The 14,346-nt window shown below is 43.5% G+C and overlaps 1 pseudogene; it reads right to left on the bottom strand.

Moving 5' to 3' along the window:
* Positions 1-14,346, bottom strand: part of LOC121003107 — a 363,872-nt pseudogene that overhangs the window by 291,381 nt on the left and 58,145 nt on the right.

Raw genomic sequence — 14,346 nt, 5'->3', positions numbered from 1 at the left:
AGAGGAAGATGAATCTCCCATCTCTATCAATCAACTGGTCTAATAGGATAAAATCAATGCTTTGATGTACATACACACTTATCCCTCGGGAATATGACGAGAAGCCGGAGTGGAACTGATGCCCTGCCCATCTCTTTGTTAGATATTTTGGGATATCAGGTGTAGCGTGCGTTTCCAGTAGGGCCACTATTGCGGGGAGGTGACGAATAATCAGATCAAAAACCACTACCCGTTTCGTTCTATCAGCCAGTCCACGCACATTCCATATCATCACTCTATTATTAGTCATGTTATGTATTATAGAGGAAACGTCCGTCGCCCCCCAAAAGCAACCGCAACCAGGCCAGGATCCACCCCCCCACCCCCCCTTCTCCCCCCCTCCATCGTATCCCCCTTACTGGTTCACTGATGCAAAGCATCGTTGTAAACCTCTCACATTTCGCCCATCCGTCCATGGGCCGCCCCCACTATTCCCCCACCCCCTACATTGGGTCAACCTCCTGCCGCCACGGCCAGAGTCCAATATCTAATCCCTAACAGTGTCTAACCATTCCAAGGTTTCTCTAGGTGAATGGAAGAACATTACATTGTCCCTATAAACCACTCTTAGTTTTGCGGGGTATAACATAGAGTATTTGATGTTTCCATCCCGTAGTCTTTTCTTAATATCGAAATACTCCCTACGCTTATTTTGGGTATCCTTGGAAAAGTCGGGGTATATCTGTATCGAGTGACCGTTAAAGGCAATCTCTGCTAGTTCCCTCTTACGTCGAAGCACCCAATCTCTATCACTAGACGATACTATCCTAATTAAGAGGGGTCGAGGGGGGCCACCCGGCGGAAGTTTTTTTGCAGGCATTCTATGCGCTCTCTCCACACAAAGTGCAGGAGTATCCCCACAGGATCCCAACACGTCAATCAGCCATTTTTGCATAAACGCCACGGGGTTCCCCCCCTCTACCCCCTCTGGAAAACCCACTATTCTGAGGTTGTTACGGCGTGCTCTATCCTCCATATCTGTTAGTCTCGCGTTAATCCGTTTGTTTTCTTTGTCCAATTCATCTATTTTTGTAGTCATCTGTCGCTGTTCTGTTTGGACCTTTGATAGCCCGGTTTCTACAAGTGAGATGCCGGCCCTAACTTTATTCATATCATCTCTAATGAGAGTAAGCTCAGTCTGCAGTGTCTGCACGGTGGTGGAGATATCTAAGACTGATTGGTTGGTGATCTGCACAACCGACAATATGTCCGACAACTTGTTCTCGATCATATCAAATCTCATACCTGTGCTTCCACCGGCTCGGGTATTTCCCCCCCCCCCCCCTCTGTTTGGGTGGGGGCGATTTCAAATATTTGTCCATTCTAGCCTGTGGACTATTACCATCACCCGCCCTAGGAGATCCCATACCCCAGATCTCCTGTTGTATTTAGGAGGCATATTTCAAACCGTATAGAGAAAAATGGGGAAAAAAATAAGAAGGGTATCACAAAGACGAACACTCTCACAGTGTCACCCCCTGTCACTAATATCCTAACACCGGGTCAATAACTGATTTTCTACTGTGTATACTCAATAGCAGAATGGGATTATATGCATATCCAGCATTGGTTTGTCCAATCCCAGCTAGGAGGGATATAGCAATATATATCAGCCTACTTGGGGCACATACATGTCAAAGTTCTGCACAAGAGCAACCTGCGGAGAGAGGTGCCAGCAGAAACTAAGCACCTATTCACATCAATGGTACAGGAGGAGTCGGTAAAAAATAGGTCGCAGACCCTACACCGCTCTCCACGTGCACCACTGTTTATGGCAATTTACGTCCCCAGTTTGAGCAATTAACAGTTTAAACCCCGGGTAGGAATAAATGGCAAATGTCATTCCCTAAGATTCCAAGGTGATGGGATATAATCCCCAGTGTGGATGTATGCGGGGGGCAGTCCAGCCAATACAGTCAATCTCGACACTACTGCTCAAAAGAAGCCCCTGTTAGATTGTTGTAGGGGGAGGTAATCAGCAGTAGTCCCCTGTAATCCCCTGTAACGCCGTTCTCCTATAACCGCATAGCCAATGTACATCACCGTAGGGGGACGTATATGTAGACTTCAGCCGTTTAGGGATTAAATCATCTAGGGGTAAGAGAGTCACATGGAGTCACATAGAGACCGATCACCGATCACCCAACTGGCTCACACCCCTATATCGGAGATATGTCGGGGTTCCAGCCCTCATTCACCGGCCATCTGCTTCACAAGGGATTATTACAGTACCGTCCCAAATTGCCATCTTAACAGGATACTCCACAGTCGTGCCCCCAACAGATTTAACAACCCACGGCCAAAAGAACCGGGTCAGGCGGGCAGCAGCCTCCTTGCACACAGGATTAGTATGCACACAGGGTTAGTATATAAAACGTTGGTTAATAGCAAGGAGTGTGAGTGGGTAGTTTAACACAGGAACAGTCTCACCGGTTTTTCAGCCAGCCGGCCAGGTATCTCATCGCCGATATACATTTAAGGTATATGACTATCCGCCGCCGGTCATCTTGTCATCGACGATACCAACTTTCGGCGGTCTTTTGGATGTTCTCACCGGTCACAAGCGGGCGTCAGACGGGTATCGGGCGTTCTTCCCAAAGGCCACCTCTGTCCAAAGCGAATCTTTCAGGGGCATAGCAGGATAACCGCCTGGCAACTTGGCAAGTGCGCACCTGGATCTTTGCTCGATACTCGATCACTCAGTCTCGGTCTCTCACACCGTTCACAGCTGGTGCCGTGGTGGTGGCAGTAATGCGCAACTTCAAAGGTTCCCAGCTACGGTCCGATATCAATAGACCGTGCTGGAAGAGGCACTATAGGATTCTTCTTCACCTCATTGAGCAGTCTGCGCTGTGCTCTTGCAGTCATCTTTACAGGACCGCCACTCCTAGGGAGAGTAGCAGCAGTGCTGAACTTTCTTAATTTATAGACAATTTGTCTTACCGTGGACTGATGAACAGCAAGGCTTTTGGAGATACTGTTATAACCCTTTCCAGCTTTATGCAAGTCAACAATTCTTAATCGTAGGTCTTCTGAGAGCTTTTTTGTGTGAGGCATCATTCACATCAGGCAATGCTTCTTGTGAAAAGCAAATCCAGAACTGGTGTGTGTTTTTAATAGGGAAGGGCAGCTGTAACCAACACCTCCAATCTCATCTCATTGATTGGACTCCAGTTGGCTGACACCTCACTACAATTAGCTCTTGGAGATGTCATTAGTCTAGGGGTTCACATACTTTTCCCACCTGCATTGTGAATTTTTACATGGTGTGTTCAATAAAAACATGGTAACATTTAATTCTTTGTGTGTTAGTTTAAGCAGACTGTGATTGTCTATTGTTGTGACTTAGATGAAGATCAGATCACATTTTATGACCAATTTGTGCAGAAATCCATATCATTCCAAAGGGTTCACATACTTTTTCTTGCAACTGTATATTACATTGCATACAGTGCCATGAAATGCATTGGTGAAAGTATGCATTACATATTACAAATTCCCTTCAGATCGCGATAACATTTTTTTTAAATATAGTTAGGCCGAATGCACACAACCGCGGAACACGGACGTGAGCGGTCCGTGGTATCCCGGCCTGGCATCCTGCTGAGAGCAGGAGCGCACGGCGTCATTGGTTGCTATGACGCCGTGCTGCCGCTGCAGTACAGTAATACACTCGCCGTGCGCTCCTGCTCTCAGCAGGATGCCAGGCCGGGATACCACGGACCGCTTACGTCCGTGTTCCACGGTCGTGTGCATTCGGCCTTATAGTAATAATTTTCCTAACTGCAGAGTTGTTTTCCCTCAACAGTCTCATAAGGCCACTCCTAGAGTTACATACTCTTTTTATCACCATGACATTATTTTGATTTTTTTTTTTGTGCGATTTGCATATTTGGGGTAAAATGAAGCAGAGATGATTCAGACAACATATTTTCTTACGTATTGACCCCATGTGCTTAGAAAAAAACTGCCCGTCTTTAACAGAACAATCGTAACAAGTAGAAATAAGAAGAGAACTTACCCAGAACACAGAGCCGCAGTAGTCATCCAGAACCTTGGACATGCTTCGAGGTGGGGAAAACAGTCTTCTGCCGCCCGTCCACGGTACCTAGGACAACACTGAGACGTTGGATTATTACATGCCTAGATAGTACTCATGGTTTATACCAGTGCACTGTCATCACCCAGTAAGTTTAAAAGCAGTTTAAAAGTCTCTTCCCCCCCACCCACTCCACTTTCTACCCTACTGAAGGGACATCTCAGTTCATCAGAGACCTATTGGACTATAGTTAATCACTTTCTTAACTGCAGAGTTTGTCCTGAATAGTCTCAGAAGGCGGCTCCTAGAGTGAAGTACACTTTGTATTCTGGTCACATGACTTTGATTATTATTATTTTTTTATAGAAACACAGAAGATTGACTACATATAGTCCATCTATAGGGTGGTCAACCATCCAGAAATTTATGGACAGTCCAAAAAAATAGGCAATTTTTTCCTATGTTTGTGGAAAAAAAATAGAGGAGTCTATGATTTTGTGGTATTTGACTAGATTATTTTGGTGGTAATTATAATTTTATAGCTCACCATAAATGCTGGTGATGAGTTCTTATCAGTATATTGAGCCATACACATTTATTACTTATTTTTATCATTCATTATGGTTTTCCAATTTGTCCATAAAAAAAATTGCTGTCTGTCGCGATTTTTTTCAAACTCTGGCAGGCAACCCTTTCCATCTAGTCTGTCCTTATATTATTATTTATCTTAGGATAGACCGGTGTTTAGCCCAGGCAAGTTTAAATTCACTTGCTCTCCATTTCCCAACCACATCTGCTGGAAATTTGTTCCAAGCCTCTACTACTCTTTCAATGTAAAACTATTTCCTGACACTGGTTTTGATCTCCCGCCCTCCCAACTAATTTTAGATGGTGCCCCCTTTTTCTTGTGATACATACGATTATGGAATTAATTTGTCACCAAGACCAAGGAGACCTCTCTCCACCTCAAGCCAGTCATTCCGATCAAGTGTACAGATCTCCAAGATATGGATCCTACAAATCAGTATGAGATTGGAGTACATTGGGGACATTAAGGCTATCCTTTGATCTCATGGGCCATGTTGTGGTTGGAAATTGATCAGAAACTTGGAACGATGGATCTGCAGATCTTCTGGTGGGCCAATCAAAACGTATAAACTATGATTATAAAGTCACCACTGTACTTCACTCTCATTACTGACAAGACTCAAAAATGTCAAAATTACCAGGATTTTTGTATAATAATCCTACTATACTGTATATACAGGGTCGCTTATGAAAAAGTAGCCCGCCTCAAGTGATAGTACGACAAGATAAACGAGCAAGTGGATTTTTTTTTAATTACCCACAAGTCACAGAAAATGCTGAAAGTGTCTCCGTTCAGGTCTCGGTATCTTTGGGCTCGTTGGATTACAGTATGTTTCAGCAGTGACGCTGCGGATAGTGTTTGTGATGTTCTCCTTGAGTTCATCCACGGGATGTGGATTGTTAGTGAACACTTTCTGTTTTTAATTTTCACCACAGTTAAATATCGCATTGTGGACAAGTCTGGGGAACGTGGTGGCCATAACCCCTTGTTCTCAGTTCGCTCCTCCGTAATCAGTTCATGAACCCATCCAGCTAGATCTGTGAGGTGCGGCATGTTGCCCCATCTTCTTAGAAAAAGCAGCATATTGTTTTTCTGTAGCATCACAAACAGTATCAGTCAACATATTCCAACATGCCCAAAGATGCAGAGACCTGAACGGGGACCACTTTCAGCAATCCACTGGCTCGTTCGTCTTCTCATACTATTGCTGGAGGCGGACTACTTTTTAGTGGGTGCATATATATTATATATATATATATATATATATATATATATACACACACACCTCTATGACATCAGATTTCTTGTAGATTTCTCTATAACAAATATAATGTAATTGGTTACTATTCATATGTATGGCACAGATAGTATCTTAGCATCCAGACTGCCTCCATTATGCACCGGCCACAGATCCCTTGAAAAAGGTCAGTTTTGACCGAAACGTTGGGACTTTTTTATATGGCCAATAATCTACCTATTCATTCTTTATATCTGGATGACAATTGATTATGTAAAGATATACAAGTTGTATTAAAACTACACTTTGCAAGACAAATCTCCGGTGTGCCATAGATTATTCTGAGATATACATTGACTACGGTCCTCCATGAGCACCCAAGCCTAAAACTGGTGTGCAGATCTAATTTTCTCCAAACACCAAGCCCAGGCATGGCAAGACTCAGAATGAGGCAAAATACAGGCAAGAGCTGTGAGATGGGGATACATCTCTCCTTGTCTGAACACTGTTTGTGTGGATTACGTTAAATGATCTGGACTAGTGATGGCTTTGCTGTTCGCAGCGAACTTTGTGCGTTCGCGATCCGCTGAACATGCGAACATATGGCGATGTCCGCGCGTGCCATATTCTTTTGCATTGCGCCGAACTTTGACCCATGACACATCCATCAGGTGGGACAGGACAGCCAATTGAGATGCTTCAGCATATGGACACACCCCAACCCTATAACATAACCCGATCTGGCAACCATTTTAAATGTTTTGCCAGTGTAGGGAGAGGTTGCATTTTGGAACAGGGACAGGCTGTTAGGAACACCAAAAATGAACTTATAGGGCCACAAAAGTCCTTTTAAGGACTGGTAATGTTGTGCTATCGATAGGTGTGATACACAGAGGGGTGTGATATACTTATAATATATTTTCTAACATAGAAAGTATATTATAGTGCATTTGTATGCTTCCAGAAAATACTGATTGATCTATCAACTTCCGCAAAATAGTGATTGAGGTTTTCCATATACCTCCGTCCACAAAATTACTGCTTGAGGGTGATATATCAGCCTCAACTAACAACTGATTGAGGCCTGCCATATATCAGCTTCCACAAAATAGTGATAGAGGTTTTCCATATACCTGCGTCCACAAAATACAGATTGTGGGTTTTGATATACCTGCTTCAACTAACAACTGATTGAGGCCTTCCATATATCAGCTTCCACAAAATAGTGATAGAGGTTTTCCATATACCTGCGTCCACAAAATTACTGCTTACATGTGAAATACCAGCTTCAACTAACAACTGATTGAGGCCTTCCATATATCAGCTTTCACAAAATAGTGATAGAGGTTTTCCATATACCTGTGTCCACAAAATACAGATTGTGGGTTTTGATATACCAGCTTCAACAAACAAGTGATTGAGGCCTGCCATATATCAGCTTCCACAAAATAGTGATAGAGGTTTTCCATATACCTGCGTCCACAAAATACAGATTGCGGGTTTTGATATACCAGCTTCAACAAACAAGTGATTGAGGCCTGCCATATATCAGCTTCCACAAAATAGTGATAGAGGTTTTCCATATACCTGTGTCCACAAAATTACTGCTTAAATGTGAAATACCAGCTTCAACTAACAACTGATTGAGGCCTTCCATATATCAGCTTCCACAAAATAGCGATAGAGGTTTTCCATATACCTGCGTCCACAAAATTATTGCTTGAGGGTGATATACCAGCTTCAACAAACAACTGATTAAGGGCTTCCATATATCAGCTTTCACAAAATAGTGATAGAGGTTTTCCATATACCTGCGTCCACAAAATTACTGCTTAAGGGTGATATACCAGCATCAACTAACAATTGATTGAGGCCTGCCATATATCAGCTTCCACAAAATAGTGATAGAGGTTTTCCATATATCTGTGTCCACAAAATTACTGCTTAAGGGTGACATACCAGCATCAACTAACAACTGATTGAGGCCTGTCATATATCAGCTTCCACAAAATAGTGATAGAGGTTTTCTATATACCTGTGTTCACAAAATTACTGCTTAAATGTGAAATACCAGCTTCAACTAATAACTGATTGAGGCCGTCCATATATCAGCTTCCACAAAATAGTGATAGAGGTTTTCCATATACCTGCGTCCACAAAATTATTGCTTGAGGGTGATATACCAGCTTCAACAAACAACTGATTAAGGGCTTCCATATATCAGCTTTCACAAAATAGTGATAGAGGTTTTCCATATACCTGCGTCCACAAAATTACTGCTTAAGGGTGATATACCAGCATCAACTAACAACTGATTGAGGCCTGCCATATATCAGCTTCCACAAAATAGTGATAGAGGTTTTCCATATACCTGCGTCCACAAAATATAGATTGCAGGTTTTGATATACCTGCTTCAACTAACAACTGATTGAGGCCTTCCATACATTAGCTTTCACAAAATAGTGATAGAGGTTTTCCATATACCTGCGTCCACAAAATTACTGCTTGAGGATGATATACCAGCTTCAACTAACAACTGATTGAGGCCTGCCATATATCAGCTTCCACAAAATAGTGATAGAGGTTTTCCACATACCTGCGTCCACAAAATACAGATTGCGGGTTTTGATATACCTGTTTCAACTAACAGCTGATTGAGGCCTGCCATATATCAGCTTCCACAAAATAGTGATAGAGGTTTTCCATATACTTGCGTCCACAAAATTACTGCTTAAATGTGAAATACCAGCTTCAACTAACAACTGATTGAGGCCTTCCATATATTAGCTTCCACAAAATAGTGATAGAGGTTTTCCATATACCTGCGTCCACAAAATTATTGCTTGAGGGTGATATACCAGCTTCAACTAACAACTGATTGAGGCCTGCCATATATCAGCTTCCACAAAATAGTGATAGAGGTTTTCCATATACCTGCGTCCACAAAATTACTGCTTAAGGGTGATATACCAGCTTAAGCTAACAACTGATTGATGCCTGCCATATATCAGCTTCCACAAAATAGTGATAGAGGTTTTCCATATACCTGCGTCCACAAAATTACTGCTTGAGGGTGATATACCAACTTCAACTAACAACTGATTGAGGCCTTCCAAATATCAGCTTCCACAAAATAGTGATAGAGGTTTTCCATATACCTGTGTTTACAAAATGCAGATTGTGGGTTTTGATATACCTGCTTCAACTAACAATTGATTGAGGCCTGCCATATATCAGCTTCCACAAAATACTGATTGAGGGGTTTGATATACCTGCTTCCACTAAATATTGATTAAAGGGTTCTATATGCCTGTTTCCACAAAATACTGATTGAGGGGTGCCATATACCTACTTCTACAAAATACTGATTAAGGGTTTCTATATACCTGCTTCCACAAAATACTGATTGAGGCCTGCGATATACCTACTTCCACAAATACTGCTCTCCTCTAGAAACTTTGGCACAAGGTCATTTTGAAGAGGAAGAGGCAGGCCGTTGGTAGGGGTCGGGCAGGTGCACCAGGCCGGAGCCTAACTGGGAAGTTGAAGAAGGTGCGTGCGATTATGTCAAAGGATGCACCAGAGTTGTTTGAGTGGCTCACTCAGCCTTCCGCTTCTGCACCCTCCTCATCCTCTGTATCTGCACCCTCCTCACTGTCTGCTGTGTGCACCCCCAAAGACACCACCATAACCACCACCACCATAGCCCCTCCACTCGAGTCAGAGGAATTATTTTCCCATCTATTCCCAGACCGTACCGATGCGCAGCCATTCTTGGCATTGGATGAGGAAGAGGAGGTAGCAACAGCCGCCACCCAGCGGTCTGATGACAGTACCCAGATCAGCCCAAGGAGGGTGGTCCCTGCTGTTGCTGCCTACTCCGAGATCTCTAATGTCAGTGGTGGTGAAGGTGACGATGATGATGTATCGATGGACGTCACGTGGGTGCCCACAAGAGAGGAAGAGGAGGGGAGTTCAGAGGGAGACACAGAGCAGCAGATAGGGAGAAGAAGGAGGAGAAGCAGGGTAGAACTCGCAGTGCACAGGAGCCAAAAAGCAGACTGCAAATGTATCTGGAGCGTGCCATCCACCATGCACGGCACGGTCACATCTTGTGCTCCCAGGACGCCGGCACATGGCTCCGCAGTGTGGACTTTTTTTAACATGTCAGCTGCTGACAATAGTGTTGCCATCTGCAGCCTGTGCTGTCAACGCATAAGTCGCGGTAAGCCCAACACTCACCTAGGGACGACCGCCTTAAGAAGGCACCTGGTCTCCCATCACCGAGCCCAGAGCAATGCCGTCAGAACCCACAAAGCCACACTCCTGGCACTCCACGTCCTGCCTCTTCTCCTTCTCCTCCCATTTGTCCTCCACTCCAGATTCCACAGTGCCGTCGTCACATTCATCTGGCACAATGCAGGCTTCCATAGCCCAAATGTTCGAGCATAAAAAGTTGATGACGCCAGATAACCCTCTTGCCCAACGGCTGACCACTGGCTTGTCAGAACTGCTAGCCTGCCAACTACTGCCATATAAATTGGTGCACTCAGAGGCCTTTAGAAAATTTGTGGCCATTGGCACACTGCAATGGAAGGTCCACAGAAGGAAATATTTATCCCAGAAGGGCATCCCTGAACTATATGGCCACGTTCAGCGGCAAGTTAATATATCTCTGGCACACAGTGACGGTGCCAAGATACAACTGACCACAGACACGTGCAGGGAAGCTACATAACTTTTACTGCCTACTGGGTGAACCTTCTGACGGCCGTCAAGCATGTAACCCGTGGCACTTGTGTGGATTTGGTGTTACCGCCACGGATTGCATGCAGGCCTGCCTCTTCTTCTCCTTCTCCTACTCCATCCCCCGTCACCTCCCCGGCTGACTCCTCCTTTTCCACTGCTACTGCCTCTTCCGCTGCACCCCCCAAGCTCCCCAGAACCTATTTGACGTGCCAGGTAAGACATTGCCATGCTGCCAAGAGCCACGCCGGTCCTGCACTGCTTTCAGCTCTGCTGTCACAGGCCGAACAGTGGCTAACCCCTCTCAATTTGACAGTTGGTAAAGTGGTGTGTTGTGTAATCTGCTGAGCGCGCTGAAACAGGGCAAAATGACACATGTGCCGTGCATGGCACACGTCCTGTACTTAGTCGTGCAGCGATTCGTTGCCAAATACCCCGGGGTCCAGGACGTCTTGCAGCAGGCCAGGAAAATCTCTGGCCATTTTAGAAGATCTTACATGGCCATGGTTTACCTTGCTGACGTTCAGCAGCGACACCACTTGTAGCTGGCCAGCTAAGACATGTCCTAGGTTGCCAATATAGCTTATATGTTTATACAGCTAGACCTGCCAATAACCTTAATACAGTTCCTATGTTTATGTGTTAAAGACAAAAGCAGAGTTATTTACTATGACTTCATGTTTTTGGATGTCATGTAACAGTTATATATTGTGTTCACAGAAGCAGAAAAGATAATATGACTTTAAGATTCATTATATGAATGAAAGGTAAGCTCAATGACACAGCAGACACAACAGAAAAAATAGAGTAAGGCTACTTTCACACTAGCGTTGTTTATATCCGGCGTTCAATTCCGACACCGGAACTGCCCGCCGGATCCGGAAAAACATGTGAAAACGGATTACATTTGAATCCTGATCAGGATTTTGATCACAATGAAAAAATGCATTGGAAAAAACGGATCCGCCATTTATGGACTTTAACTTTTCTTTCACATTTTTCGGGTTTAACATGCAAAAGCCGGATCCGATTTGACTGAACACACGGCGCCGGATCCGGCGTTAATGCAAGTCAATGGGAAAAAGACCGAATCCGGCATTCAGTCAAAGTATTCTGGATTTTTGGCCGGAGGTAAAAATACAGCATGCTACGGTTTTCTGAAAAGCCTGATCAGTCAAAAAGACTGAACTGAAGACATCCTGATGCATCCTGAACGGATTACTCTCCATGCAGAATGCATTAGGATAAAACTGATCAGTTCTTTTCCGGATTTGAGCCCCTAGGACGGAACTCAGCGCCGGAAAAGAAAAACGCTAGTGTGAAAGTACCCTTAAACTGTTGTTATTGAGCTGGAGTCTTGTTCAATTACAGCCAGCCTCACACTGAGCAAGAGTCTTGACCAATCACAGCCAGCCTCATACACAGCCTGTGTGGGAAATTCCCCTAGCTAGAATCATTATACACCAGAGGAGAGGAACAGACATACATTCACTCCACTAAGAGCTGTGTTTTATGGAAGCAAGAAGCCAAAATAGTAGTATTTAGAACAGTTATATAATGTTCCTATTGTTAATGTAGTGATTAGAACTGTATACTGAACTAGTTATATGTGTGCTTACTTACAGTTCCACCAATACAAATTGCATACAAATTGCAAATTACAACCATAGAAACTGTGAACTGCTCATACCAGATCATACACAATTGCATGCTGCAAACTACAAACCAAGTTGAGCAAGTAGAACTATTAGTTAGACCTCAGATATACTTCTCAGAGAGAATATAAAGTGCTTAAATTACTTAAAATGAGAGTACAGATACTGAAGAGAGAAATATATCCACCATTTTATGCATGCCACCATTTTGTGATACTCTATTCAACACGTGTTTTGTGCATGGACTATCTGCTGCGGAGACGGCAGTATTATATATGAAGAAAAGTTGAAGTTAATAAAGAAGTTATTTCAAGCATTTGGTGTGCTCTTTAAACCTACTGTTTCCAAAGAACGACGCTAGAGGAATTACAGAGTAACAGACAGTCTGGTTAGACTAAAAAGTCAGAGATATCAAAATTCTTCTAATGCCACAGTGCAAAACACACTTCATAGTGCTGCGCCTGCCACAGTGGAACTATTACCCTCAGAGGGTGAAGCCATAGCGCTCCTCAATTTGCACAGTAAAGAGCGCATTAGAGCAGTGGAGCTCCAGCATATACCGCCCCGCAGCAACTGTTCCCTGAGTGAGCAAGCAAAGACACCTCAGCACCATCTTATGCATACCGCCATTTTATGATATCTTTTCAACACATGTACAAGGACTATCTGCTGCGGAGGCGGCAGTATTATATATGAAAAAAAGTTGAAGTCAATAAAGAAGTTATTTCAAGCATTTGGTGTGCTCTTTAAAACTACTGTTTCCAAAGAACGAAGCTAGAGGAATTACAGAGTAACAGACAGTCTGGTTAGACTAAAAAGTCAGAGATATCAAAATTCTTCTAATGCCACAGCGCAAAACGCACTTCATAGTGCTGCGCCTGCCACAGTGGAACTATTACCCTCAGAGGGTGAAGCCATAGCGCTCCTCAACTTGAACAGTAAAGAGCGCATTAGAGCAGTGGAGCTCCAGCATACACCGCCCCGCAGCAACTGTTCCCTGAGTGAGCAAGCAAAGATACCTCAGCAGTGCTACTATGGAGGCCATAGAACATGTGCATTAGTCAAACTGCAGCCAACTTTTAAAACGGCAGAACGGCAAAGGCAAAATAGTCAGAGAAAGAGCGCCAACCCTCCTGCGATCCCTAGAGAGAAAAAGAGACACATGGTGGGAGGCCAAAGTCCTGAGCTAGAGTGCCCCCACCGCTATCCACGAAGAGGCCACGTACTGCAGCCAGCTAGTTTCCCGTCACTAGGCCCAAAGCCTGCATCAGCGTATCCAAGCCAGCGCAAGTCATCACAGATCATCGCAAGTCATCACAAAGCATTGCAACTCAGCGCAGAGCATCGCATCGCAGCAAGAAAAGACACATCCCCTTTAAGACTGACATTTGTTCCTGCTCTTCAGAATAAGGTCAGAGCTTTCCTTTTATTACTTATCATTGCACATAGGTTTTGGCATAAAGAGCCATTTTTGTGTTCAGAAATAAGAGACTTTTAAGTAAATGAAAGGACAGTTTGTAGTACACGGACTCTAAAGTATTTAAAGTCAAAGTAATTTATTGCCTGCATTTATCGCTGTTACATTTAAAGTGAAAGTCATCTTTTATTTCTGCATTTGTCAATATTGCATTTAAAGTGAAAGGTCCTTCAATATTCGTATTAATTGTTATAGCATTTAAAGTAAAAATGTATTACCATGCCATTGTTAGAGGATACAAAGATAGATAGGATAGAAGGTGAAGAGCAAGGGAACCTGTCTGAGTTAGAAGAGTCTGATGCAGCATTAGTCTTGCCTCAAACAAATATAGCCCAAGCAGATGAACTAAGACGTTCATCATGTGCCAGAAAACCAACCCCAAATATGCTGAAAATTTGGAGCAAGAAGCAGCATTAAAAGAGAAAAAGTTTACCCGAATGTTTGATAAGTAGAAAGTATACATTAAAGACATTCGTAAAAAGCTAAAGCAAGAGAGTATAAAAAGAAATTTGAGTGATATGGTAGAGACGGTAGAAGAATCTGAATCACAGCTTATGGTAGGA

This window comes from Bufo bufo, chromosome 6 (genome assembly GCF_905171765.1).
Source record: "Bufo bufo chromosome 6, aBufBuf1.1, whole genome shotgun sequence".
Taxonomy (NCBI): Eukaryota; Metazoa; Chordata; class Amphibia; order Anura; family Bufonidae; genus Bufo; species Bufo bufo.
Note: the sequence above shows the minus strand (reverse complement) of the source record. Positions and strands in the feature narration are given on the sequence as shown.